General features: G+C 37.6%; 1 protein-coding gene across 8 annotated transcripts in view; it reads right to left on the bottom strand.

Annotated features, from left to right (window-relative positions):
• PKHD1 (PKHD1 ciliary IPT domain containing fibrocystin/polyductin) overlaps positions 1-26809 on the bottom strand; it is a 617401-nt gene that overhangs the window by 131082 nt on the left and 459510 nt on the right. The window lies entirely within an intron of this gene.

Raw genomic sequence — 26809 nt, 5'->3', positions numbered from 1 at the left:
TAAACCAGGTGCTCCACCATCTGACCCCAAGAATTAATTTATCCGAACAATCTCAAATAGAGAGGAAACATTTCTATATGCTTCTCCAGTTGACGGGTTAAAATTGATAAAATCCTTAGAAAAGTATCTAGCAGTTTGTGAACATGTGATAAATCCCCCCCCAGTCATCATCATTTTTATTAATGAATTCTTAGTAAGACATACTTATCTCTGTTATTGTAGACAGTTTACCGAATGGACTGAACTCAATAAGCATGATAGGAAATTTAGTACTAATGCCAATTCTCATTTTAATGTCAAGCTTTCCAAAGACTTCCTTTTCTGATATGATGTAGATAATATAAGTCTTCTGACTATTTTCAGATAAAAAAAAAATCCAAAGTAAATTCAAGTCTTTTCTCCCTTCTTTCAATCTGGTTCTGTCTTATACCGAGAAATCCATTGTGAAGACAAAAGGTTTGGTTGTCTTTGTAGCATTTCTCCACTTTGATTCCACTTTCCTCACTTCTAATGGTTCATTAGGGTTGAGCTTGAGATTTGAAGCTGAAAGAGGTAAGAGCAACATAGAACAGAAGAGTTCTTCTTTGAGAACATTTATAATCTTGCATTCTGAGTATTGTGTCTAAAACTGGTTCTTGTTTAAGTCAGAACTTCCTGTGGATTCCACAGAGAACTTCCTGTGGATTCCACACCAAGGCAGCAAAAAAACTTTCTTTGCTTTGATCTTCTCTACAAGTACCTAAGATGTGTGTTTCATTTCTGAAGAACAAAATACCTCAATAAGGCACGGGAAAGAACTGGATTATATGTGCTAAGTAGTTTTTCCCCCCACTGTTTAAAATTTCTCTCCCTTAAATCATAATGCTAATATTTTTAATAATAGATAACTAAAAAACAAAAAATAAAAAAGTGTTTATTATCTTCAATAGAATTTCATTATAATTTAAGATTTGAGAGATAGGATAAGTGATAGCACAGTCGTTATGCAAAAGACTTTCTTGCCTGAGGCGCCATAGATCCCAGGTTCAAGCCACAGCATCACCATAAACCAGAATTGAACAGTGCTTTGGTAAAACAAATAAAAACAACAAGTGAACATTGTAGAAAACAGTGAGAGGGAATCAAATCCCAGGTTCCTTAAAATCATGCAATATGGACCATTGCCTACTCATCTGTAAACAAGTTTTATTCTCTATTACTGAGTTCTTCCACTGTAAATTGCTGCTTCCATCTGTTTGCATGGGGGGAATTTTTTTGTATTTTAGTATCACAAAAAACACTTATTTTATGATTATTTATCTGCTCTAAAAATGGTAAAAAATATATATTTATAAAGTTGAATCATAAAATAGTATCACTAATATCTATAATCTATAAATGTAGGCCTAGTTGCTATTATTAGTGGGGTAACATTTCTATTTATTTATTTTGGATAGAGACAGAGAGAAACTGAGAGGGAAGAGACAGAGAGAGACACCTGCATGTAGGCTTCACCACTTGTGAAGCTTCCCCTCTGGGGGCTTGGATCTGCACATAGTAACATGTACCTCTACCAAGGATGCCATTGCCCAACCCCTATGAAGTAACTTTTTTTTTTTTTTTCCAGAGCACTGCTCAACTCTGGCTTATGGCAGTGTGGGGGATTGAACCTGGGACTTGGGAGCCTCAGGCATGAAATTATTTTTGCATAACCATTATGCTATACCCCCACCCAAAGTAACATTTCTAAAGGAAATTATCTATTTGAATTAATAAATAAAGGTATTACTTGAAGGATTTGAAGTTGAGCATAGAAGACTACAGTATAACAGAATCATTAATTATCATGTATTATCTGCCATTTGATCTACATATTTAAAAAAAGATGGTCTCAATGAAAGTGATTTATGGCATTCCAGTTTCTTTCACATAAAATGAAAACAACTATAAATGGAAATATAATCAAATAAAAACATATCGAGACAGCTTTCAAGTTGATAATGCAGTTCAATATGATAAAGCATGCAGATATACTGGACAAATGGAAATAGAATGCTGTGCTCATGTGTTTGCAGTTTACTTCATATTTATGTTATGGGGAATTATCACTTAAGTATTTGGCAACATGGCCTAGTAGTTATAAATTTTTTTGTACTTAGACTGTTCATCCTTCATCACTTTATTTAATTCAGTCTACAACCAACACAGGCTCACAAACATTCTAACTGGAGAGTCAGGCTGTAGCGCAGCGGGTTAAGCGCAGGTGGCACAAAGCACAAGACAAGGACCGGCATAAGGATCCCGGTTCGAACCCCGGTTCCCCACCTGCAGGGGAGTTTCACAGGCGGTGAAACAGGTCTGCAGGTGTCTATCTTTCTCTCCTCCTCTCTGTCTTCCCCTCCTCTGTCCACTTCTCTCTATCCTATCCAACAACGACAACAACAACAATAATAACTACAACAATAAAACAACAAGGGCAACAAAAAGGAATAAATAAATAAAATAAATATTAAAAAAAATTCTAAGCAACTGGACTGAGCAGGTCTTAATAGACTGGTGTGGATGCCCTGTGGAAATGTGAAGGGAACACCATTCAATTTCAACAGTATACATGGAAAAATATCTAGGGGTCAGGCTGTAGCGCAGTGGGTTAAGCGCACGTGTCACAAAGCGCAAAAACAAGCAGTAAGGATTCAGGTTCAAGACCTCGGATCCCCATCTGTAGGGGCATCTCTTCACAAGCAGTGAAGCAGGTCTGCAGGTGTCTATCTTTCTCTCCCCCTTCTGTCTCCCCTTCTCTCTCAATTTGTCTCTGTCCCATCCAACAACAACAACATCAATGGCAAAAATAACAATAAGAACACCAGCACGAGCAACAAAATAGGAAAAAAAAATTTAACTTGAATAAAACAGAAGGAAAGCATTATAGTAGAAATAATACCAAACTAAGAGTTGGATTTTTTTTTTTTTTTGTAAGATAACAAAGAACATAACGTTCCGCAGGATTTCTTCCCACTCGCACTACTAGCTTTTGGGACGGGATAATTCTTTGGGCCTTGTGCACTGTAGAATGCAGAGCAGTTTCTCTAGTTTCTACCTATAAATTTCAGTAATACCCCTTCCTACTGTGACAATGAAAAATTTCCAACTTTAAATATTGCCAAATATCCCCTGGAAACAAAATTTCAGTCGCTTCATTGAAGGTCATAAATTGGAAAGTTTGTCTTGAGACTCAAAAGAGATAATGATATCTAGTATCATTTTTATAAAGGAGAAATTAGTTTATAAATATATTATCCCTATGTATAAGAATTATTTTGCTAATCTTTTAATTAGACTCATAATATTAAATGATATTTTTCTCTTGCAACAAAAACTTTGTTAAATCGGGGCCAGGTTGTGGCAAAACTGGTAGAGCATGTACATTACAGTGCATAAGGACCTAGATTCAAGGCTCAGATCCCCACCTGCAGGGGGAAGAAGCTTCACAAGTGCTAAAAGTCTCTCTCTCTCTCTCTTCCTTTCCCCTCAATTTCTCTGCCTTTATCCAAAATACACAAATAAAATATAAGAAAAAAATTAGCTTATCTAAAAGAGATAATATCACTAATTCAAAGGGATATATGTACCCCCATGTTCATAGTTGCATTATCCACAATAGACAAAATTTAGAAGCAACCAAAATGTCCCTAGACAGAGATGACTGCATAAAAATGGTATGGAACATATACTCAATGAAGTGCTACTCAACAGTAAAAGAAAGATGATTTTACATCTTTTAGGATAAAATGGATGGAACTCAAGAACATTATGCTTAGTGAAGTAAGCAAAGAAATAAAGTCACAGGATAGTTTCACTCATATATGGAATTTAGAGAACTGAACATACATACTTAAAACAGACAACTAGACACAATACAACCAATATTTAAATTTGAAAACCACAGTAGTTACTTAGGGGGGAGTGGGGGTTGGGAGGTGGGGAGGACACAGACTTCCCGTGGCAGGAAAGATGTGAAATTTTAGTCCTATCACCATTAATATGACAAGTCAGGAGGGAGTAGATTTAATATCTCAAGTTCCCTAACTGTCTAGACCATAGTCCTAAACATTTAATATCTTAGATCTGCAAGATGACCCAACTCTAATAACGGGATTAAACTGTTCAAGGAGCCCTAAAAATGTATCTGCAAAGATATCTCTATAAACATCTAAATTAACTACAACTTTTGGTCAGACAGATCAAGACTATTTGGCCCTGTAAGTATCTAAATTAGAAAGTGGTTCAGATACCACTGAAGGATTCAGAACATAGTGAAGTCAAGTATATTAATATAGATACTAACAATTGGATTATCATAGTTAACACCCCCTAACTAACCTGGTTATAATAATTATTGATATTATAAGTTATTTCTTTTTTTAATATTTATTTTATTTATTTATTCCCTTTTGTTGCCCTTGTTGTTTTATTGTTGTAGTTATTATTGTTGTTGTCGTTGTTGGATAGGACAGAGAGAAATGGAGAGAGGAGGGGAAGACAGAGAGGAGGAGAGAAAGATAGACACCTGCACACCTGCTTCACCACCTGTGAAGCGAGTCCCCTGCAGGTGGGGAGACGGGGTTCGAACGGGGATCCTTATGCCGGTCCTTGTCTTGTGCTTTGTGCCACCTGCGCTTAACCCGCTGCGCTACAGCCCAACTCCCTATAAGTTATTTCTAAGATGCCAACCTGACATCCCTGGGCAGATGACCCACCAATGTGTTCTGGAGCCCTGCTTCCCCAATGCCATGCCTCACTAGAGAAAGAGAAAAGCTGGGAGTAAGGATCAACCTGTCAATGTCCATGTTCAGCGGGGAAGCAATTACAGAAGACAGACCTTCCACCTTCTGCACCCCATAATAGCCTGGGTCCATGCTCCCAGAGAGATAAAGAATAGAAAAGCTATCAGGGAAGGGTACGGGATATGGAATTCTGGTGGTGGGAATTGTGTGGAGTTGTACCCCTCTTATCCTATGGTTTTTGTCAATATTTCCTTTTTATAAATAAAATTTTTTAAAAAGTACATAAGTACATAATCCAACTTTCTGACCCTTCTCTCTACTCTGACACCATTCTCTCAGACATTATTCTTATCCAACTTCAGGCTAGCTATCAAACTTAAGCAAAACAACCATAGTTATGTGCCTCTAGGAACATGCCCAAATTGGATTTCCTAGCTTTCTTCTAACCTAAAATCCCTAATCTCATCTACTCTAATCCTACTTTTTGGTTCCTGTTCATTAACCATTTTGTCTCAACTTAGCTCATGCCACCTTCCTTCCAGACACCAAGTTACAGACCATGACTCTATCCCAGCTTCTTTGGGCAAAGGACTTCACCAATGTGTCCTGGATCCTTGCACCTCCCGAGCTCTGGTCCACTAGAGAAAGACAAAAACAGGCTGGGCGTCTGGATTGACCTGTAAATGCCCATGTTCAGTAGAGAAGCAATTACAGAAGTCAGAACTTTTACCTTCTACACCCCCAAAACAACCTTGATCCATACTCCTAGTGGGGGAAAAGTGATAGGATAAAGATAAGAGGGCTCTAAGTTCCAGTTCCATCAGCACCCAGAGAGAGAGAAAAAAGGAAAAGTAAAGGGAGATACAGAAGTAGTTATGTTGTCATGAGTAGCTTGGAGGGGAAGAGAGGACTGGATCAGGAAAAAAAGGGGAAAATTATGTATAAATGTGGACAGATAGTTGTAGAGATGATGGTTGGCCTAAGTTTACAACCTTAGGGGAACTGTGGTGGATTGCCGTGGGGAGAGTGAAGAGTCAGAACTGATAGTGGGAGTGGTGCGGATTCAAACCCCTGTTGACATGTAATTTTGTAAAATAAAATAAAAAAATAGCTATACCTTAACAAAATTCATGAACGAGGCTCTCTTTAAGAGCAGGATTGTCCTTTTGAAATATTTTATTATTTTTATTTATTTCTTGGATAGAGACAGTAAGAAATTGAGAGGGAAGAGGGAAATCAAGAGAGAGAAAGAAACCTGCAGCACTGCTTTAACATTCGTGAATGTTTTCCCCTGCAGGTAGGGACTAGGGGCTCAAACCTGGGTCTTTGGGCATTGTAACTTGTGCATTCAAACAGGTGTGTCATCACCAGAGATTATACTTTGTTCATATTTTTACTCCTGATATTTTATATAGTTCCCAACATATGTCATGTCTCTAGAAATCTTTTGTGAATGAACATGAAAAAGATCCACCCACCTCTCTCTCTATATATATATATACACACACACAACATTAAAGTACCTTAATATTTTGATATGGATATTAATTACATGTATTTAGCATTCTAAATATTATAACAGCTTCCAGATATATGTACACAAAGTCAGAGCATGTGGGCATTGCCAAAAGTCAAAGTATTTTAATTACTTTGATTTTCAGTAAAAATTCTTAGCGTGTGTTTCTCATTGCTAAATCCATGTTTAATTCTATAGACCTTTTCAAAAATATTAGAATATAATCAGATCTCTATTTATTTATTCCCTTTTGTTGCCCTTGTTGTTTTTGTTGTTGTTATTGATGTTGTCGTTATTGGATAGGACAGAGATCAATGGAGAGAAGAGGGGAAGACAGAGAGGGGAGAGAAAGACAGACACCTGCAGACCTGCTTCACTGCTTGTGAAGTGACTCCCTTGCAGGTGGGAAGCCAGGGGCTCGAATTGAGATCCTTAAGCTAGTTCCTTGCGCTTTGCTCCATGTGCGTTTCACCTGCATCACTACTGCCCAGCTCCCCAGATCTCTATTTCTATAAGTCAATGGAAGTCAGTGCTGTTTCTTACTTGGTAACTACAATAACTGCTGCCTTTTTTTTCCCTCTCCCATACCCAGTCTTTCAAATTTCCACTTATTCTTTCAGAGTTTTAAAACTGTCAAAGAGTAATATGAAGGTGCTGTAGCACTGCCATATAGTGCTGGGGCCTCGGCTGTGTACTTGGTAAGAATTGTAACCAACCAGTTCATCTATTTTCTGGTTTCCACCTGTGACTCATATGCTCCCACTGGTCATGTTTCATGTTTTTTTACTTCTTTGATCTTTACCATCATTTCCATACTTATTGTCACCAATCTTCATATCCTCAGACATTTTATCAAAATGTAAACAATTCAAACAATATCCAAGTAAGTCTTTAATTTTGGACTGTACTCCAACTATTCACACTAATTTATGTTGCCTGAGTAATCTTGCTATAAAGGCTCTTTCTGAAATGCAAATAAAGACAACAATGAGAATCCACTTCACCCCTGTAAAAATTTCATATATCAGAAAAGGTAGCAGCAACAAATGTTGGTGAGGTTGTGGGGACAAAGGAACTCTCCTGCCCTGCTGGTGTGAATGATAATTAGTCCAACTCTTGTGGAAAGCAGTCTGGAGAACTCTTAAAAGGCTAGAAGTGGACCTACCTTATGACTCTGCAATTCCTCTCCTGGAGATATATCCTAAGGAACCAAACAGACCCATCCAAAAAGATTTGTGTATACCTATCTTCATAGCAGTACAATTTGTAATAATCAAAACCTGGAAGCAACCCAGGTGTCCAACAACAGACGAACAGCTGAGAAAGTTGTGGCATATTACTCAGCTGTTAAAAATGGTGAATTCATCTTGGATGGAACTTGAAGAAATCATATTAACTGAGTCAGAAGGAGAAGGATAAATATGGGATGATCCTACTCTTAGACAGATGTTGAAAAACAAGAACAGAAAGGAAAACACAAAGCAGAAGTTGGACTGGAGTTGCTGTATTGTACCAAACTAAAAGACTCTGGGGTAGGGTGGCTGACTCAGGAACATGATGGCAGAAGAGGACCGAGTGGAGGTTGAATTGTTATATGAAAAACAGAGAAAAGTTGCACATGTACAAACTACTGTATTTTACTGTCAGTTGAAAAGCATTAATCTCACAATAAAGAAATTAAAATAAATTAAGTAAATGTTCTTCTGCTAGCCTAAAATTTTCAAAGACTGTTCAGTAATTACAAAAGTAAATGTAAATATACTAGTCAGGCATTCAAGGTTTTCCAAAAATATGGTTTCACTCTCCTTTTCTTTCTTTATTCCCCCCCTTGACTTTTTTGGGGGGCCACCACTGAGAATTTATTGCTCTAGTTACCTCTTTCAGATGGGACAGAGACAGAAGAAAGATATCACAGCACTTAGGCATTCCCCAGGTCAGTGGGAGGCTGGCTCAAACCTGGACCACCTGCATCATTCTCCCAGGTAATGGTCAGTCCTCCTTGACTACCTCCATTTCTAATATGGCACAGCTAAAGGAAAGTACCTCACAATCTTGTGACATCTGTCTTTTTTAAATTCATGATTAAGAATGAAAATTTATGGGAGTCGGGCTGTAGCGCAGCGGGTTAAGTGCAGGTGGTGCAAAGCACAAGGACCAGCATAAGGATCCCGGTTCGAACTCTGGCTCCCCACCTGCAGGGGAGTCGCTTCACAGGCGGTGAAGCAGGTCTGCAGGTGTCTATCTTTCTCTCCTCCTCTCTGTCTTCCCCTCCTCTCTCCATTTCTCTCTCAAGGGCAACAAAAAGGAATAAATAAATAAAATAAATATTTAAAAAATAAAATAAAATAATGAAAATTTATTTTCTCTTTCTGTCAAAATCACCTGTCCATAATTTTCTCAGAATGCTGTTTATATATTTGTAGGTACCTATCTTATATTTCTCCATTAATCATGTATTTGGATTGTTTTGCTAAATTCTTATGCCTTTATAGGTTAAATATCAATCTCACTTATATCTGATGCTCTATATACAGAAAGGCTCATGGACACTAATACAAAAACACAGAACTTGAATTCAAACAGAAACATGAGAACTGAAATCAGATCGAGTTGGGCACAGGTTCTGGATTGCTACATTCTCAAAAACAAAGTCACAAAATGCTGAACTTCAGATTTGCCATTCCTATAGTGATGAGCTTGAGGTCTACTTTTCAAACTCCCGTAAAATAGAATACATAAGGTAAATGACAAAATACCTAGCATCTAGCACGTGAGAGGTATCAGTAAATTGAATAAACTGCAATACCAGTATCAACAATCACTGTACTGTAATAGAGAATTGAAATATAGTGACTAAACTAAAATTACTATATTAAAATATACATATCACTCAGGAAGTTATTGCCAAATTGGGGAAAGAAGGCACCACCACATGTTAAGGTAATTAACCACTGTGAGCAAAAGCCAGCAGGAGTAATGACATGACCCAGCAGTCTCAAGGTTTTGTAAGAAGACAGACTTCACCTTTTAGAGTTGAGAGGGCATAGCTTTGAAGGTCAACTCATGTAACATTAAGCACTTGGAGCAAGAAGCCTTCTTGAATATTAAATGGTTAACCTCATTTACTTTTTCTTTAAAAATTAAGCTTGTTTTAAATGAGTCATTAATCATTTATTTACTTCATTAATTAATTTTATGATTTCCTTTTTAATGAACTTTTTATTAAAAGACATTTTAATAAATAGGGGAAAATACTGGCTTAAAAAGAGACTGGAAATCTGATTTGGTAGACTGTATCATCATAAAGGAGTGATTGTGTTCATGGAATCACTGTGGTATCAGCTGTAAATGACAAGTCCTGGATATTTTTTTCAGTAGGAAACTTCTAGAAAAGAGAGAAGTGGTAGATTCCACTTTACAAGACATTCAAAAGTGAACCAAAGTGATTGTTTTAAACAAAATTTCTTCTTGTCATGAGCAGAGAAAACTTATTAGTATTCAAATTCCTACATCATTCAAAACCAACACCCCAGAATGACTGAACTTGTTTAGAAGTATATATATATATACACATATATATATGCATATATATATATATATATATATACACACACACACATATATAGAGAGAGAAAGAGAATAATTATGACAGATTATTCAATTTCAAGTGGAAGAACTTGAGAGGTAAGGAAACCATTTTTAGAGGATTTTAAATTGTGATAATAAAATTAACTCCAAAACAAAAATAAGAAGGGATATTTAAAAACTATATGGTGAGATGTACCTGGGAAGTTGTGTAGTAGCTAGAGCCTGGAAAACATGAGAGCATTTGATGCTAAATTCAATCCCTAATACATCCCATGAGCCAGAGTAAAGCTCTGGCCTCTTTCTCTATCTCACCCTCCCTCCATCCACATATATCAGATCAGTAAATAAAAAAATAAACCTAAAAAATTCAAAGGGGATAACATTTTGAATCTGGTGAGTACATATTCAATAAGAATCTAGATGATTCAGGATATTTTTTCCTTCTTCATTCCTCTCAAATGCCCAAGTGTGTGTGTGTGTGTGTGTGTGTGTGTGTGTGTGTTGTGTGTGTGGTGTGTGTGTGTGTGTGTGTGTTGTGTGTGGTGTGTGTGTGTGTGTGTGTGTGTGTGTGTGTGTGTGTGTGTAAAAATATATCCATATTGGAGATTCAGAGAATCAATAAGTATGTTACTTTGAGTTATTATTACCTTATGTAGAAAAAAGGGATTTTGCTGACATGATTTAAAGATCTTTAGATGGTGGCAGATAATGAATTATCCCGATAGGCTCTAAATATAAGCATAAGTTCTGCCATATGAACAAGTTGAGGATATTTGACTAGAGATGAAAAAAAAAAAAAACACAGTGCGTTCATACAGACAGAAAATGTGATGAGTGGCATTGTAAATTAGAGGAAAACTAGACAGTAGAACATTCTGATCATACAGTGAAGGAAATTGGCGTAAACTCCAGCTATGACTCTGTAGAATAAAGTTTTGACAAGAAAAATTGTTCCAGAAGCATGCCTTGGGCCATGTGTCTCAACAGTTCTTGGTTGACCTTTTAATTACAGAGATATCTGAGCAGGTTAGGGAGAAAGAATAGTGCCTCAAAACTAGTTAAGCTCTTGGAAAACAGAGGGGCTTCCTGGAAGAAGTTTCTCTTACTAGTCAGCACTACAACAGGAGGAAGCATGCTGACTCATCTGAAACAGACATCTGGGTCTTCTTAAAACAAGACTAAATAGTTGTCCCTGGTCTTGAAAAACTTTTCTGTTTCTGTAGCTGTTTTTATGTCAGAGGCGAATGAAGAGCTAAGTGTGTGTGTAGAGCAACCTCACCTCTGTAGTAGAAGTCTAAATCATTGTGTCCTTCATAGGAAACATGTGGCATATACTCCAAACATCTATGCTTTGTTTGGAGAAATGGACATAAAAATAAAGAGAAGAAGAAATATAAAGGAAAAAATCAAAAAGAACGCAAGAATATGGGGGCAAGAAAGTCCAAGGAAGAGAGAAAGAGACCATTGGTGTTTGTGCTTTACTCTCTTTCATATGGAATTAATGGTGGTTTAATGGGGTATGAAAGGATGTTTTACTGGAAACAATGAGGAACAATTGTCTAGCTCACGTTTCATTTCACAGGTCATTATTGCATTAAGAAGTAAATCGACCAAGTCCGGTAAATAACAGTCTGCGTATTGCCGAGAGCTTCAAACCAACAATTTTAGCCATCACCAACTAATATCGTTGTCATTTTAACCCTTGCAGGGTTGTGCCAGGGGGCTAAACAATTACAGTCTTCACCCTGCTCTAGCAGGTAAGAATAATTCATTGCCCTTCTAGTCCCTTTTTTTTTGCAAAACCTAGGAGGCCATATTTTAGCATTGTTGTTTTGTTGATGAGCCAGCCTGAGCCCACTGTAGTTCTGGTAGCCTTGAAAAACAACCCCCATTTTAGTGAGTGCTGCAGGCATCTTTAAGCAGACTGCTTCCTCTGCAAAATTAATTGCTGCGAAATGCACTGCTCCCTCATCTAAGCTTTTTGCAAGCTCATACTCAGCTATTTGGGTGGACCACAGATACGTTTGAGAGAGTCAGGCAAAATGAGTAGCTTTACTTTATTATAGAAATTCACCTTTGTGTCACCAAGCTTCATCAGGCACTGGACATACACGAGTATCTCTAATGTTTAAATTCTAGTTCCTTTAACGCAGAAGGAACTGGTGGATGAAGCAAATGCTTACTGTATTCAGAAGTGAAAACATAATAAGTAAATATGCCAAAGATGGTTTTTATATAGTAGACTACAATTTTAAATATGCCTTAATAAAATACATAATCAAATGTATATCAGAACAAAGTATTTTCTTGCTTTAATTTGTAACAAAAGGAGGCAAAGAAACAGGTCACTTAATCCCATCAAATCAACCATATAACAGTCAGCATTTCCCACCAAAACCTGATCACAGTGCAGATTTGACAATACATTCTCCATATACCTATGAGACCTATGAAACAAGATCTAATTTCTTCCTAGAGAGAAGACTGTTCAAAGACAGCATTAGTATTCTAACTTCCAACTTAATGCATTTTTGTTTGTTTGTTTTTGTCATTGCTGGGGGATAATACATTCATGACTTCAGCACTCTTAATTGTGCTTCTCAGACAGAAACAAAAAGAGATAGGTCACAGCACCAAAGTTTTTCCAGGTACTGAGATGCTCCTATGTGGTGCACCAGTAGCTTGAATTGGACTGGACACATGGAAAGACAGGAGCCATGTAAGGTGAGATATATATCTGACCCCACACTTATTATTTCTTTGTCTTTCCTCTTTCACAGCTATAACTATTTTTTTACAAAGAACCATGATTGACCGTTATAATAGCCTTCAAAATATATTCAGACCTTAATCTAAAACAATGATAGAGTAGGGGAGCTATAGTCCTATCTAATACTATAAACCCTTAAATGCAATACAAAATATTCTCTGGAATCAAAGATCTAATGGAAGAGTGATCTGAACACTTTCAGAAAACAATAAATAAATTAAAAAAAAACTCCAAGGATCACAACCTAGTCAATGCAACGAGTGCCACCCCAGCATGCTTCACTTCAGACAGTGTCCAGAGACTTCTGGTATGGAATGACAACCCCTCAGCTTCATCACTCGGGTAAGACATTTCCTTTCATAGTATTCCCTAATTCCATTCCAGGTGGTCCACTCCCCAATAAAGTCCCCAAACCTAGATATAGTCTAGGTCCCCTGAGATAGAGCATATGTTCACATGTGCCCATAAACCAGGGAAAAATATATACCTGAAAGCTGAAATACACAAAAGCCTGCAGGGAATATCCCCCCAACACTTCATCTGTACTATTCCAGTCTTTAGGTCCATGGTTGTTCAACAGTTTGTCTGGCTTTGTATGTTAACTCTCTTTTCAGCCACCAGATTCCGGATGTCAGCACGATGCTAACCTGACTTCCCTGGACAGACGGCCCCACCAATGTGTCCTGGAGCTCTGCTTCCCCAGAGACCCACCCTACTAGAGAAAGAGAGAGGCAGGCCGGGAGTATGGATTGCCCAGTTCAGCAGAGAAGCAATTACAGAAGCCAGACCTTCCACCTTCTGCAACCCACAATGACCCTGGATCCATGCTCCCAGAGGGATAGAGAATGGGAAATCTATCAGGGGAGGGGATGGAATATGGAGATCGGTTGGTGGGAATTGTGTGGAACTGTACCCCTCTTATCCTATGGTTTTGTTAATGTCTCCTTTCCTAAATAAATATAAAAAATATATAAAAAAAGAACAACAACAACAAAAAATAACTTCCAATGAAGGGGATAGGATATGGAACTCTGGTGGTGGAAATGTATCCCTCTTCTCCCACAGTTTTATTGATCATTATTAGATCACTAATAATACAATAAATAAATAAATATCCAAATGACCCGTGGCAGGAAAAAAAAAAAAAACTCAAGTTCTTGCTTTATAGATAACAGGACCAAATCTTAGAATATGCAAGTAACCCTAGAAGCTGAGCAAAGCCACCAGGTTAGCAAAAAAGAAAAGAAAAAAGACATCTCTGGACCGATGACCTCACCAATGTGTCCTGGAACACCACTTCCCCAGAGCCCTGCCCCACTAGGGAAAGAGAGAGGCAGGCTGGGAGTATGGAGGGATCCGTCAATGCCCATGTTCAGCAGGGAAGCAATTACAGAAACCAGGCCTTCTACCTTTTGAACTCCATAATAATCCTGGGTCCATGATCCCAGAGGGATAAAGAATAGGAAAGCTTTCAAGGGAGGGGATGGGATACGGAGTTCTGGTGGTGAGAATTGTACCCCTCTTACCCTATGGTCTTGTCAATATTTCCATTTTAAATAAATAAAAATTAAAAAAAAACAAATACCAATAATCCCTCAAAAAATAATTTTAATTAATAATAATAATAAATAGGAAAGCTTCCAATGGAGGGGAAGGCAGAACTCAGGTTATGGGAATTGTGTGGAATTATACCCCTCTTATCCTACAGTCTTGTAAATTATTACTAAATTAATGATAAAGAAATACTACTTTGAATCTCAAAAAAGAAAAACAAAAAAAGGTAAGGAAATGGGAACTTCAGTCCAACTAGCACATGAAACTGAATTTTTAAAAAACTCCTGAGAAGGATTGGAAGTATTTTCATCCACTGAGACTCCAGAAAGAAATACAGGGTCATTCTTTCATCCCTAGTTTATCTTTTGGGGAATGGATACAAAGGAGCCAGGCACATTAACCAACCAGACCTGCAACCTGCAGAATTGTGAGACAAACAGGGTATTTTAATTGTTTAAACATGTAGTGACTGTTATAGTAACATTAGCCAGTGAGTACTAAAACCAGCAAAGAAAACTATCCTACTTAAATGTTCAAGTTATCACCCTAGCCAGAGTATTGATAAATGGTGACAGTAATGGCAATCAAATAATGGTCACTAGAACTGAGGTGGGGCTTATCCCAAGCTAGTTGTGAAGCTAAACGTTTAGCATGCATTGCACCTTTTCTAGTTCTAGAAACTGCTCTATCAGCTAAAGTGTTCAAGACGAGAGAGAAAATAAAGCCCAGATTTAGAGATAGCCTGGTTTCCATATGGGCAGTACTTAAGACAAGTTCAACATTACCTAAAATAGAAGATACTGTCCACAGTCACATTTAAAAATAAGCTTCAACTCATTTTCTCTTCAGCAATTACTTTCAAAGACATATTTAAATTGTTTTAATATCTCTCCTATGAGAGAGCTAAGCAAATTGATTGGGTCATACAGGGAGCCCCTAACTCTATAGTGGGAAGATTGGCTTCTAGGTGTAGGCATTTCTTTCTTTTTTGTGTGTGTGTCCTTTCTCATGGACACATGTTTTACATAATTGACTCACTTTTATTTGGTTCCCCATTTGTTATGTAAATGATTTTTACTGTCAGTCTTCTTAGTAAAATAATAAGTAATATATGCTCATGCACATAATTTTAAACAAAAGCAGCTGGCTAGTTCTTCTTGCTGAGTCATAATGCAAATAACCAGGATAGTAGAGGGGCAAGAAGTAATCCTCTCTTTTTCATTGTATAGTGTTTCATTTACTTATTTGACAAAAATCTCCAGAATATCCCTTAAAAATGGAGTTGCTGAGTTAGAAGCAACTTAGATACTTGTCTGTCCTGAAAATTTGGCAAATATTAAGAGGCTACATCAGATAATATTGAGAATAATATTTTAGAAATGGGTCGCCTTTTCCTAAATGCTTGGATTATTACACTTTTTAACCACTCCCACTATAACTGGTAAAGTTTGAAAATAATAATTATAGTGGCAGCCATCATTTCTGCCTTAGTAGTAATGATGGACAATTTGGCTAAGTTTATCTCTTCATTTTTACAGTAATCGTATTGAGATGAAAAATCCATAGACAAGAGAATGAGAGAAATAACTGCTGCTGGACTCTCACTTCTGCATTCCAGTATCCTGAGTCTCAGGCTCTGATTACAGCCAACCTGCTTTCACCTTTATTGTCAGCACCCTGATGGACTCTTGTTTGTAACTAATCAGCTTGTGCCATACCCAGCCTGAAACAGTTAAAAGCTGGGTGCTGTGGTACAAGGGTATGCAGGTCTGGTAGGAATCCATCTGTACCCCCTTAACATAAAATAAAGGTAACTCCCTGCCCTCCTTCTGACCCTAGGCCTCTTTCTTTGGTTACTTTTGAGCTATAACACTAGAGATAATATTACAGATTTTTATAACAATATGAATATATAATATCAAAATATCTACTTCTTAGATGAGGAAATTGAGGTACAGAGAGGATAAGAAACTTTCTTGGAGCAAGTACTGGAAGAATACAAAGACACAAGTCAGGTAACTTGTTTTAGTATAAGAGCTCTAAGTTGTGCATTGATTATGAGAAAAAAAAACTTGGAGTATTATGTTTCTTGGCACTTACATTGGTTTTCCTATGAAATATTTCTTATAATCACTTGAAAATTAATATATTCCTTTTCCCTTAATAATAGTAAGAATAATAAGAATACTAAGACTATCTTACTGCTTTTCAGCCACCAAGTTGCAATTGTTACCATGAAGCCAACCTGACTTCCATGGGAAGATGACCTCACTAAATGTGTCCTGGAGCTTTATCCCCCAGAGCCCTCTCCCACTAGGGGAAGATAGAAGCAGGCAGGGAGTATGGATCTAACTGTCAATGTCCTTGCTCAGCAGAGAAGCAATTATAGAAGGCAGAACTTTCATCTTCTGTACCCCATAAAGAATCTTGGTCCATATTCCCAGAGGGATAAAGAATAGGGGACCCATTACAAATTTTGACGCTAGTAAATTCTACCTAAGAAGTTCTTAATGTTCTTAAAGTTCCAAATGACTGTTGGATATGTGCATCCATGAGAAAGTATGGGAGTCAGATTCAACATTTCCCAAGACTACTCATCACCCAGACCTGCAGAAGAACAACTCACAGCACCTGTAACAGTAAATGGAGATGCTTCATACATGACAGGACGAAACAATTCAGCAGACAATATAACAGCTTGTGTCCACATCACCAGTGTTGGAGTGTTAGTGGAGTGATAGTTAGAGGGCCCAGTGAAACAGTGATAGTTTGCTAATCAGGTGTCTATCAACAGCCCGACTTACCAGAGATAGGTCATTGTACTATAGCCCTACTAGTTCCAAACTTAGACCTCATACCTGGAGGTCAGGTCCCCTATTATCTCTCCCAGAGAGTCAGAAAGAAAAGGATCCCCATTCTTATCCCTCTGTTGGTGAGTCTGACTGGAGCTGCAGTTGGGTCTACAACATTAGGTTTAGAACAGGAAGCAGCTCTTCCGACAGTCCGAAAAGACTGAGGGAAAAAAAGAAAGAAATTTCCTCATTCTCCAAAGGGAGGTTGGGTCAACATACTCTGCCACTCTAGGAAGACTGGTCCTAAAATGAGTGCAGCTTAGAATCTTTCTAGTTATGACCACGGAATTTGAGCTCAGATCGATAGGGATGCAGTTACAAATAGACATGGACCTTGGGTCAGATCAATGGGGTTTATAATTAAGGATATGTATATACTTTTCCCATATTTGGGAGCTCCTCTCTGTCCTGATCCAGTTTTCTGGTCCTATTACCAACCCTGACACAATCCTCCTAGACAGTACTTTTAGCTCACCTGCATGTTAGCAAAAATTAGTTAACTCACGGGCCCATCAGGATATAGCTAAAATAATTTACAGGCTTCTTCCAACATGAAGACCCCAAATCTTATCTGCTATATTCTTTATGTTCTTTATTATTAAAAAAAAATTCACAGTTCTACATCTTAATCCTTTTCAGCCACCAACTTGCAGATGCTACCATGAAGTGAACATGACTTCCCTGAGCAGATGTCCTAACATCTGTGTCCTAACAAATGTGTCCTGGAACCTCACCTCCCCAGAGCCCTACCCCACTAAGGAAAGATAGAAACAGGCAGGGAGTATGGATTGACTGGTCAACAACACCATGTCCAGTGGAGAAGCTATTATAGTAGCCAGACCACCCACTTTCTGCACCCCATGAAGATCTTTGGCCCATACTCCCAGACAGATAAAGAATAGGGAAACTTCGGGGAATTGTATGGAACTGTACCCCTTCTTATTCCATAATCTTGTCAATAATTATTGAATCACAAGTAAAATAAAATAAGGAACCTCCCAATGGAGGGGATTGTATCTGGAACTCTGGTGGAGGGAATTACATGTAACTGTACCCCTATGAACCTACAATATTGCTAATCATTATTAAAACACTAATAAAAAATTATTGTTTGTTAAGGAAATTATATTTTTCCTATGGATTGAAGGATTTTTACAGTTTTATTTGGATTAATTTTTCAACATTGTTTGATTCCTACCCACTAAGTTTATCAGAGGGACTCTATGCCTTTATGACAACTCTAACATCTCTCATGATAGTTACAAAGAGAAAAAGACAGATGAGGGGAGAAAGAGAGATACTGGTACCATCCACTTTACCACTTAAGAAACTTGGCTTCTGTAGATAGGGACTGGAGACTTGAACTCTGCTCCATATGCCTGATAACTTGTGTACTTTACTAGGTGTGCTGGGATGCATTGGATCGACCTTCTCGTGGTGCATCCCGTGAGTACCCATTCATTGGGGAAACTGACGATCCTTCCTGAATCCACATGGATCCCAGTCACTTTCAAAGCCAGCAACAAGCAGCTCCTGACAGCTTTCAACCTGACCTGTTGACTGGCTACGGAAGAAGGGCAAACGCTAGAAGAAGAAGAACTAGGTGTGCTACTGGTAGGCCCTGAAGTTTCTTATTCTGCATACTCAAAGTTTTAAAAATTTTCATACATTCCCTAGATATAGATGCATGCTAAAATACTTCTCACAACTCTTAAAGTATATAATGTCACCAAGGTTTTCTGATAGTTATATTTGCTTTTTTTGTTTGTTGGGATTTCATGCTTGCACAGTTCCACTGGTCCAAAAGGACTCTCCCCCCACCCCCTTTTAATATAAGACAAAGATAGAGAGAAGGACACAATAGTACCACTTCACTACTCATAAAGCTTCTCTGCTATCCTGTGTGATGCTTTCATGTAATACAAGGGACTCAGACCAGGGTCCTGCATATGATAACGTGTGATCACTACAGGGTGAGATATCTTACAGCCCTCCTTTTGTCATTTTACTGGGGTTAATGGCTTACAGTGCAGTTGTTATCATGTGGGTACAATTATGCCTACAGAATGCTCTCACCCTCCACTGAGGTCCTTTTTCACCATTTATGCACTAGAACTCCAAAGCCCTCTCTATCCTCTCCCTTCCTCTTCTTCCCCAGAGTCTTTTGTTTTAGTACAATACACCAACACCTAGCCTGAATTTCATATTTTTCACAGTATTAGTGAATTAGTGAATGGAAAACTTTTTTGAAAATGCTAACATGAATTCCATATCAGTGTAATCTATGTAGAACTATGAAATATTGTTTATGGACTACTTCACTGGCAAACTAAAGTTGCATTCTTGACTTTCTTTACTCACTTATTCCTTAATCAGGAAAAGGTTTATCAATTATACATCACTTTCCAGCTATTGTATCAAATCTTTGGTCTCTCTACTCATACTTTCCTCATATTTGGGAGCTACTCTCTGCCTTAATCCAGCTTTGTAGACCTATCCTCAACTCTGACACCATCTTCCCAGACAATACTTTTAGTCCACCTAAATGTTAGCTATTGGGTTCAGGCAAGAATTACTAAAGTCATAGCCCTCTTGGAATATACCTAAAATAGGCCTCTTAGCTTCTTCCCACATAAAGATCCCTAGTTTAATATGCTATATTCTTACCTTTGTTACTGTTTATTAAATAAATCGTCCTACTTTATATCTTACCACCTTTTAGCCAACAAGTTGAAGACACTACCATGATGCCATCCTGACTTTCCTGGGAAGATAACCTCACCAATGTGTCCTAGAACCTCACCTCTCCAGACACCTCTCCAGAAAGACAGAAATAGGCTGTGATTATGGATTGTCCTACCAACATTGATGTTCAGCAAAGAAGCAATTACAGAAGCCAGAACTCCCACCTTCTGCATCACATAAAGATCTTTGGTCCATAATCCCACAGGGATGAAAAATAGGGAAACTTCCAATGGAGGAGATGGGCTAGGAAACTGGTGGTGGAAACTGTAAGGAATTATACCCTTGTTATCTTATAATCTTGTTAATCATTATTAAATCACTAAAAAAATAAGTCATTAAAAAAGAAATCAACTGAAGCACAATAAGCCACTCTACTTTTGAAACAAGGCAATAAAAGCTATATATTTATATAACTACAGTATGGTGATATAGTAGAATCACAAAATGATGGAGAGTATGAAATGTGTGGCTGAGAGACAGTTCTTAAACTAGAGTGTATAGTTTGACATTTAGGTATCCAATACTTGAATCCCAGTATCATATGGGAGTACCATGGCACCAGGAAAGTTCTGATGCTGTTTTATTTTTCCCTCTCTCTGTGTCTCTTTCACTATCTGTATAGAAAAGTCAGTCAGGAGTGGTGAAACCTCTATATGTGTGAAGCTTCAGTCACAAAATGTAAATAAAACATAAAATATGATATGATGAAATTGAGTGGTAGGTGGAGCAACAGTATAAATAATAGACACTGATGCTGGTTCTGGCGCAACTTGTTGAGCGCACACGTCACAATGTGCAAAGACCCAGGTTCAAGCCACAAGTTCCCAGTTCCTACCTGCAGGGGGAAAGCTTCACAAGTGGTGAAGCAGGAGGACTGCAGGTGTCTCTCAGTCTCTCTCCTTCTCTATCACCCCCTTTCCTCTTGATTTCTGGCTGTCTCTATCAAATAAATAAATAAATAAATAGTTAAAAAAAAGACATCCAACTGCATCCACAGGGCAACTAGTAACATTGCAACAGAGAACAGTCATGTATGTTGCTTTTAAACAACTCAATTACCTGCTTGTTTCACATACAATTTTTAAAGCTTTACTCAATCATATACATTAGTGGCAAATATCATTTGCATCCTACAGGTTTTGTCTGCATCCTATGTTATTTTTTATCTTTCTAGAGCACTTTATGATGATTTTACACCAACTGTTTTCTTCATCTCACAGCATGATCCTCCTACTCCAACAACAGAGGGCAGGAGTAGTTTCTTATCTATTTTGGCATTCCTTCCAGAATACTCTAGTTCTGCATAGTTCCTTGCTCTCACAAGAAGTCAAGAAACATCTAAGTTGAAACAATTTATTGTGGAAAAGAAGGAAACTACAAAAAATTACCATATTAAACTGATGTTCTTTAAGACCAATTTGTCTATCTCCTACTACTCTAATGTAATCACACAATCTCCAGTGGTTAACACTAGCAAAATACTTTTCTTGGAAGTGACAGAGTCCATTAATTATATTTATACATGGAAAATATGGAAAGTTAAATATATAAATCCATATCTAAATAAGGTGTTGTGGTTGTTATTACACGGCATTTCAACATATTATAGTAACTGACTTTTTAAGACCTATTTGCTACCATGTAAAGTGGAAATAAGTGAATTATTCTGTATAGAATCCCACCAGATAATTAATGAATTATATCTGTACAGAACCCCACCAAATAATTAATACCACAGGAGGATGATGTCTAGAAGTGGTTATAAGCTGTAACATTGGAGCCAGACAACTATAGATTTAAATCTTGGTTCTGCACATTCTAGCTATGGGACCATGAAAAATTAGTTAACTTACCTAAACCCTTGTTTCTTCAAATGCTGAAAGGGGATAAAAATCCCTACAGACTAAGGCTGTTGTAAGGCTAAATGGGAATGTTGTTAGGCCACATAACCTATTGCTTGACACATTAAATATAGCTAGATAAATAGTAACATTTTTTGCTGGTTGGAGTGGGTAATTACTGGAATGATGGCACCATCTCTGTTCGCTTTGGTCTGTATATAAATAGTGCTTTGTATGTGAGAAATGCTGACCAATCTAAGAGAGCTAGAAAGTATTTAAAAAGAAGAAAAAACATTTAGAAGGATGGTAAGCAAAATAGCTCACATGGATAGTGTACTGCTTTGCCATGTGCACAGCTCATCAGGTCTAAATTTCTTATTACCTGGTAGTATAACCTAGACAAGTGACCTAATGCCTATACATTGATTTATGTTTCCAATATGAAAGGCATAATAATAGGTAGAACCTGCCAATGACCTTAAATGAGATAATGTATTGGAAGTTGTTAGAACAGAATCAGATACATGGTAGGTATTAACAAGTATTATGTCTTAAAGGAATATTTAAGGAGCAAGGCAATCTTAAGAATAAAATGTCCAGATTAGAGAAAAGAAAATTATCCCATGTGTCACACATTTTGTTCACATCATCCTTTACAAATCACTCCTGCTATTCATTCTAACTCACAGTATGTACTATTTTAAAATGCAATTAAATATTGTTATTTGGACATCAAGTATGTTGTGAGGACTGAGAGAACAAGGTGAGGGAAAAGTGTTCTATGCTTCTTACAAAGTATTACTGAAAGCTTTATCTTTTTCTATTGTAAGATAAAAATCTCTGCATCCACATGTCCCAAAGATTCTAATATTTCCTGAAACGCCACTGTGCCTTTTTATTTTAATACACTGACATCTGGAATCCTAAAAATCTAATGTTTAACTATAAATATCTGCCGAGATTAAAGAGCCATATACTAAGTTTCAATCTTTGAGACCCATAATTACTTGGGAAAAGAGAATGGTATTTCTCCCTCTAGCTAGAAGGAAAAAACCTCAGCAAGCACAGATATTGGCAGACAAATTTTCTAACAACCATTTTATCTCTCTCTTTAATCCTCTCATTTTTTCCCTTCTCTTTCCTCTCTCCAATTTTATAATACCATCTTGATGTCATTCCCAGGACAAATGGGAAGAAAGAGAAGTCTGGAAAGCTTAAAGAAAAGACACATTTCAAGATCTAGCAACAAAGAACGTAGAAAAAGCTGGCCACTGTCTGTTAAGCAGCTGAACACAGTCTCCACATTACTTGAGCTTTCCCATTATTCAGTCAGAAAGAAACCACTTCATCACTCAACTGGCTGACTGTCAAATGCCAGCTTTATTTTCTTTTTGATCAACCTAATTTTTTATATTTTTATTTGAGGCAAGACACTTTTAATGTCTCCACAATGGTTTATAACTTTCTATCTCAAGAAGTAACACACTTTGAAAAATGTGTCTAACCAACTGCTGGGAAAGAATGAGAAGTGCTCACCTGCCCTGAAGGTGAATTTGGTCGGAACTCAAGATCATTTCATTGTATTTTCCTTGAAATAATGTCAAGGAAAACCATGGGAAAAGCTTATCGTGACTTCAGGTTTGGAATATAATGATTCAATGTGAAAATCAAAAATAAACTTAGCATTAAATCCATTTTATCTAGTACTATCTTAAAAAAGTGTCATTTTTCAGGTCATTCAAAACAAATAATTCAATCTGTATTTGTAAAATATATTATTCTAGGAACTTATCTTCATTACAAATAACCCTGAATCTTATTAAATTTCTCTACCCTTTAGAAATATATACAATGTGTTTATCTGTTGGCATTTGCCACAGAGATCTAAATTCTTTACTGATTATTCATGAGAATTTGAAGCTTCCCATCATGTCTCTATCTCCATCTCCATCCCCATTATCAGACTGAGAATATAGATTACCTGGCAAGGTGTGTGATTTGTCATGAATATGTCCCAGATTTGAGCCTGGGCCACACCAAGCGGGAGGAAGCTTGGGTGCTATGGTTTCTTTCCCTCTTTCCCTCGGTCTTTGTCTCTCTCTTTCTGTATGAAAAAAGTAGACCCAGAGCATTAGGTCCCAGAAAAAACAAAAGCTATAACCAATAAATAATGTTCTCAACTTCTCATTTACTTCTAAGGGAGCACCTAGCTCTATAATATTTTTCCAAAAGTAGGTACAGTAGAATCACTGAGAGAGTGTGGTATGTGCTTAAACACTAACCCCAGTCTCAGATAAAAACATCAAGACTCATAAATTCCAAAAGCAAATGAGAGTTAATGTCCTAGATAACTCTGACAATGTCAAGTTGAAAACAATTGTCCAAAGTACATCAAATTTCCTCTAACCTAAAGAAACAGTAGGAAGAGCATGGGGACTATTGTTTTTTTTTTTTTTCCTTGTCTAACTTTTTCCAATCAGCAATGGAGCAATGATATAGAATCAGATAAATTAAAAATATAAAATTAAGAGATCTTCACTATATTCACCACATAAAGTTGCTATGTTTCCAAATAACAATTTTCCATCTTTATCTTATTGTAGACCAGTGCAAGAATGTGGGGGCCTACAGAGATCTGTTAAACATTTATGTTAGAGTTACCTTTCACAGAGCTACATTTCACAGCTACCTTTTCTTTTTTCTAACTGCACTGCTTGCTTCCAGACTTGTTTCACCCATTATTCATTAATTTCATAACAACTAATAGTATATTTTCAGAGAGTAAATAACATCCCATTGGCAATTTTTATACGCCCCCAACATGAATATTAAATATGAATAAAACCCATACTTCTTATCCTGGGCCATAAGAGAATTGGCTCCTTTTCACCTCCAGCACCACCTTCCCAGGTCTTATCATCTATAACTGTCTCCTTTCCATCACGGTGAATCTTCTGAATGAATGAAGCATCAACTTCAACACTTAGCATGCAGAAGATAGTCAAGGGATTCTAGTTTCTATTTTACCCCATGTCTACTTTCTCCATCTGGTTAAAAATTGCAAATAGGAGAGTTGGGCGCCAGTGCAGCCAGTTAAGCGAATATGGCACAAAGTGCAAGACCAGCATAAGGATCCTGGTTCAAGCCCCCAGCTTCCCATTTTCAGGGGAGTTGCTTCACAGGGGGTGAGGCAGGTCTGCAGGTGTCCCTCTTTATCTCCCCCTCTCTGTCTTCCCCTCCTCTCTCTATTTCTCTCTTTCCTATCCAACAACAATGACAACAACAATAACTACAACAATAGAACAACAAGGGCAACAGAAACAACAATTAACTCCAAATGGATCAAGGACCTGGATGTTAGATCAGAAACTATCAAATACTTAGAGGAAAACATTGGTGGAACACTTTCCCATCTAAATCTCAAGGACATCTTTGATGATACAAACCCAATTGCAGGGAAGACTAAAGCAGAAACAAATCAATGGGACTACATCAAACTGAAAAGCTTCTGCAAAGCCAAAGAAACTATCATACAAACAAAGAGACCTCTCACAGAATGGGAGATGATCTTCATATGCCATACATCAGACAAGAGACTAACCACCAAAATATACAAAGAGCTCAGCAAATTTAGCAACAAAAAAACAAATGACCCCATGCAAAAATGGGAAAAATGGGCAGAGGGTATGAAAAGAACATTCACTACAGAAAAGATCCAAAAAGCTAACAAACACATGAAAAACTGCTCCAGGTTGCTGATTGTCAGAGAAATGCAAATAAAGACAACATTGAGATACCACCTCACCCCTGTGAGAATGGCATACAACAAAAAGGACAGCAGCAACAAATGCTGGAGAGGCTGTGGGGACAGAGGAACCCTTCTACACTGCTTGTGGGAATGTAAACTGGTCCAGCCTCTGTAGAGAGCAGTCTAGAGAACTCTCACAAGGCTAGAAATGAACTTTCCATATGACCCAATAATTCCTCTCTTGGGGATATACCCCAAGGACCCCATAACACTCAACTAAAAATTAATGTGTACACCTATGTTCATAGCAGCACAATTCATAATAGCTAAAACCTGGAAGCAACCCAGGTGCCCAACAACAGATGAGTGACTGAGAAAGCTGTGATATATATACACAGTGGAATACTATGCAGCTATTAAGAACAATGAAGCCACCTTTGATGACCCATCTTGGACAGAGCTAGAAGGAATTACTTTAAGTGAGCTAAGTCAGAAAGATAAAGATGAGTATGGGATGATCCCACTCATTAACAGAAGTTGAGAAAGAAGAACAGAAAGGGAAACTAAAAGCAGGATTTGACTAAATCTGGAATAGGGCACCAAAGTAAAAACCCTGGGGTGAAGGGGAGAGTGAATATTTGGCTTCCCAGGTGGCAGGGTGGGGTGGGGTGGTGAGATGGGACAGTCTTTTGGTGGTGGGAATGATGTTTATGTACACTCCTATTAATTTGTAGTCATATAAATCACTATTAATTAATATGAGAGAGGAAAAATTGATTGTATGTCTCAAACTTTTTAAAGCACAGAGTCTTTTTTAATACATAGGCTGAGTCTTTGATATGTTGACACTCTCAAAAGCCTAGACTAGGGAGAACAGATGCAACCAGTGGCACAGCTATACACAAATAATGTCAAAAGACATAAATTATGTTGATGTTGGGTATTATACAACAGATCCTAACCAAGGGATTTTTCAGAGTTAACCCAATTGCCAAATAATGTGATTATAACAATAACTATCCATTGTTTTCTTGAACCCCAAGTCAGCAGGAACCTCACATTTCCACTATAGTCTATATTTCCCCTAGTCCTAGAACCTTAGGGTGGGGCACACTTTCCTGCATGCTTCTCTCAATTCATACCAAATAATATTGCATCCGCCAATCCCAATCTAATCAACAAAAGGAGGACCACCTCAGCATGCTTCACTTCAGACTGTGTCCAGAGACTTCAGGTGTGGAATGACAACCCTTCAGCTTCATTACTCAGGTGAGGCCTTTCCTTTCATAGTATTCTCTAATTCCATTCAAGGCAGTTCACTTCCTAACAAAGTCCCAAAACCTAGATATAGACCAGGTCCCATGAGATAGAGCATATGTTCACACGTATCCATAAACTAGGGCAAAATATATACCTGAAAGCAAAAGTACGC

This window comes from Erinaceus europaeus, chromosome 4 (genome assembly GCF_950295315.1).
Source record: "Erinaceus europaeus chromosome 4, mEriEur2.1, whole genome shotgun sequence".
In the NCBI taxonomy this organism is placed as follows: domain Eukaryota; kingdom Metazoa; phylum Chordata; class Mammalia; order Eulipotyphla; family Erinaceidae; genus Erinaceus; species Erinaceus europaeus.
The sequence above is the reverse complement of the archived record's forward strand: the minus strand, read 5'-3'. Positions and strand labels throughout refer to the sequence as shown.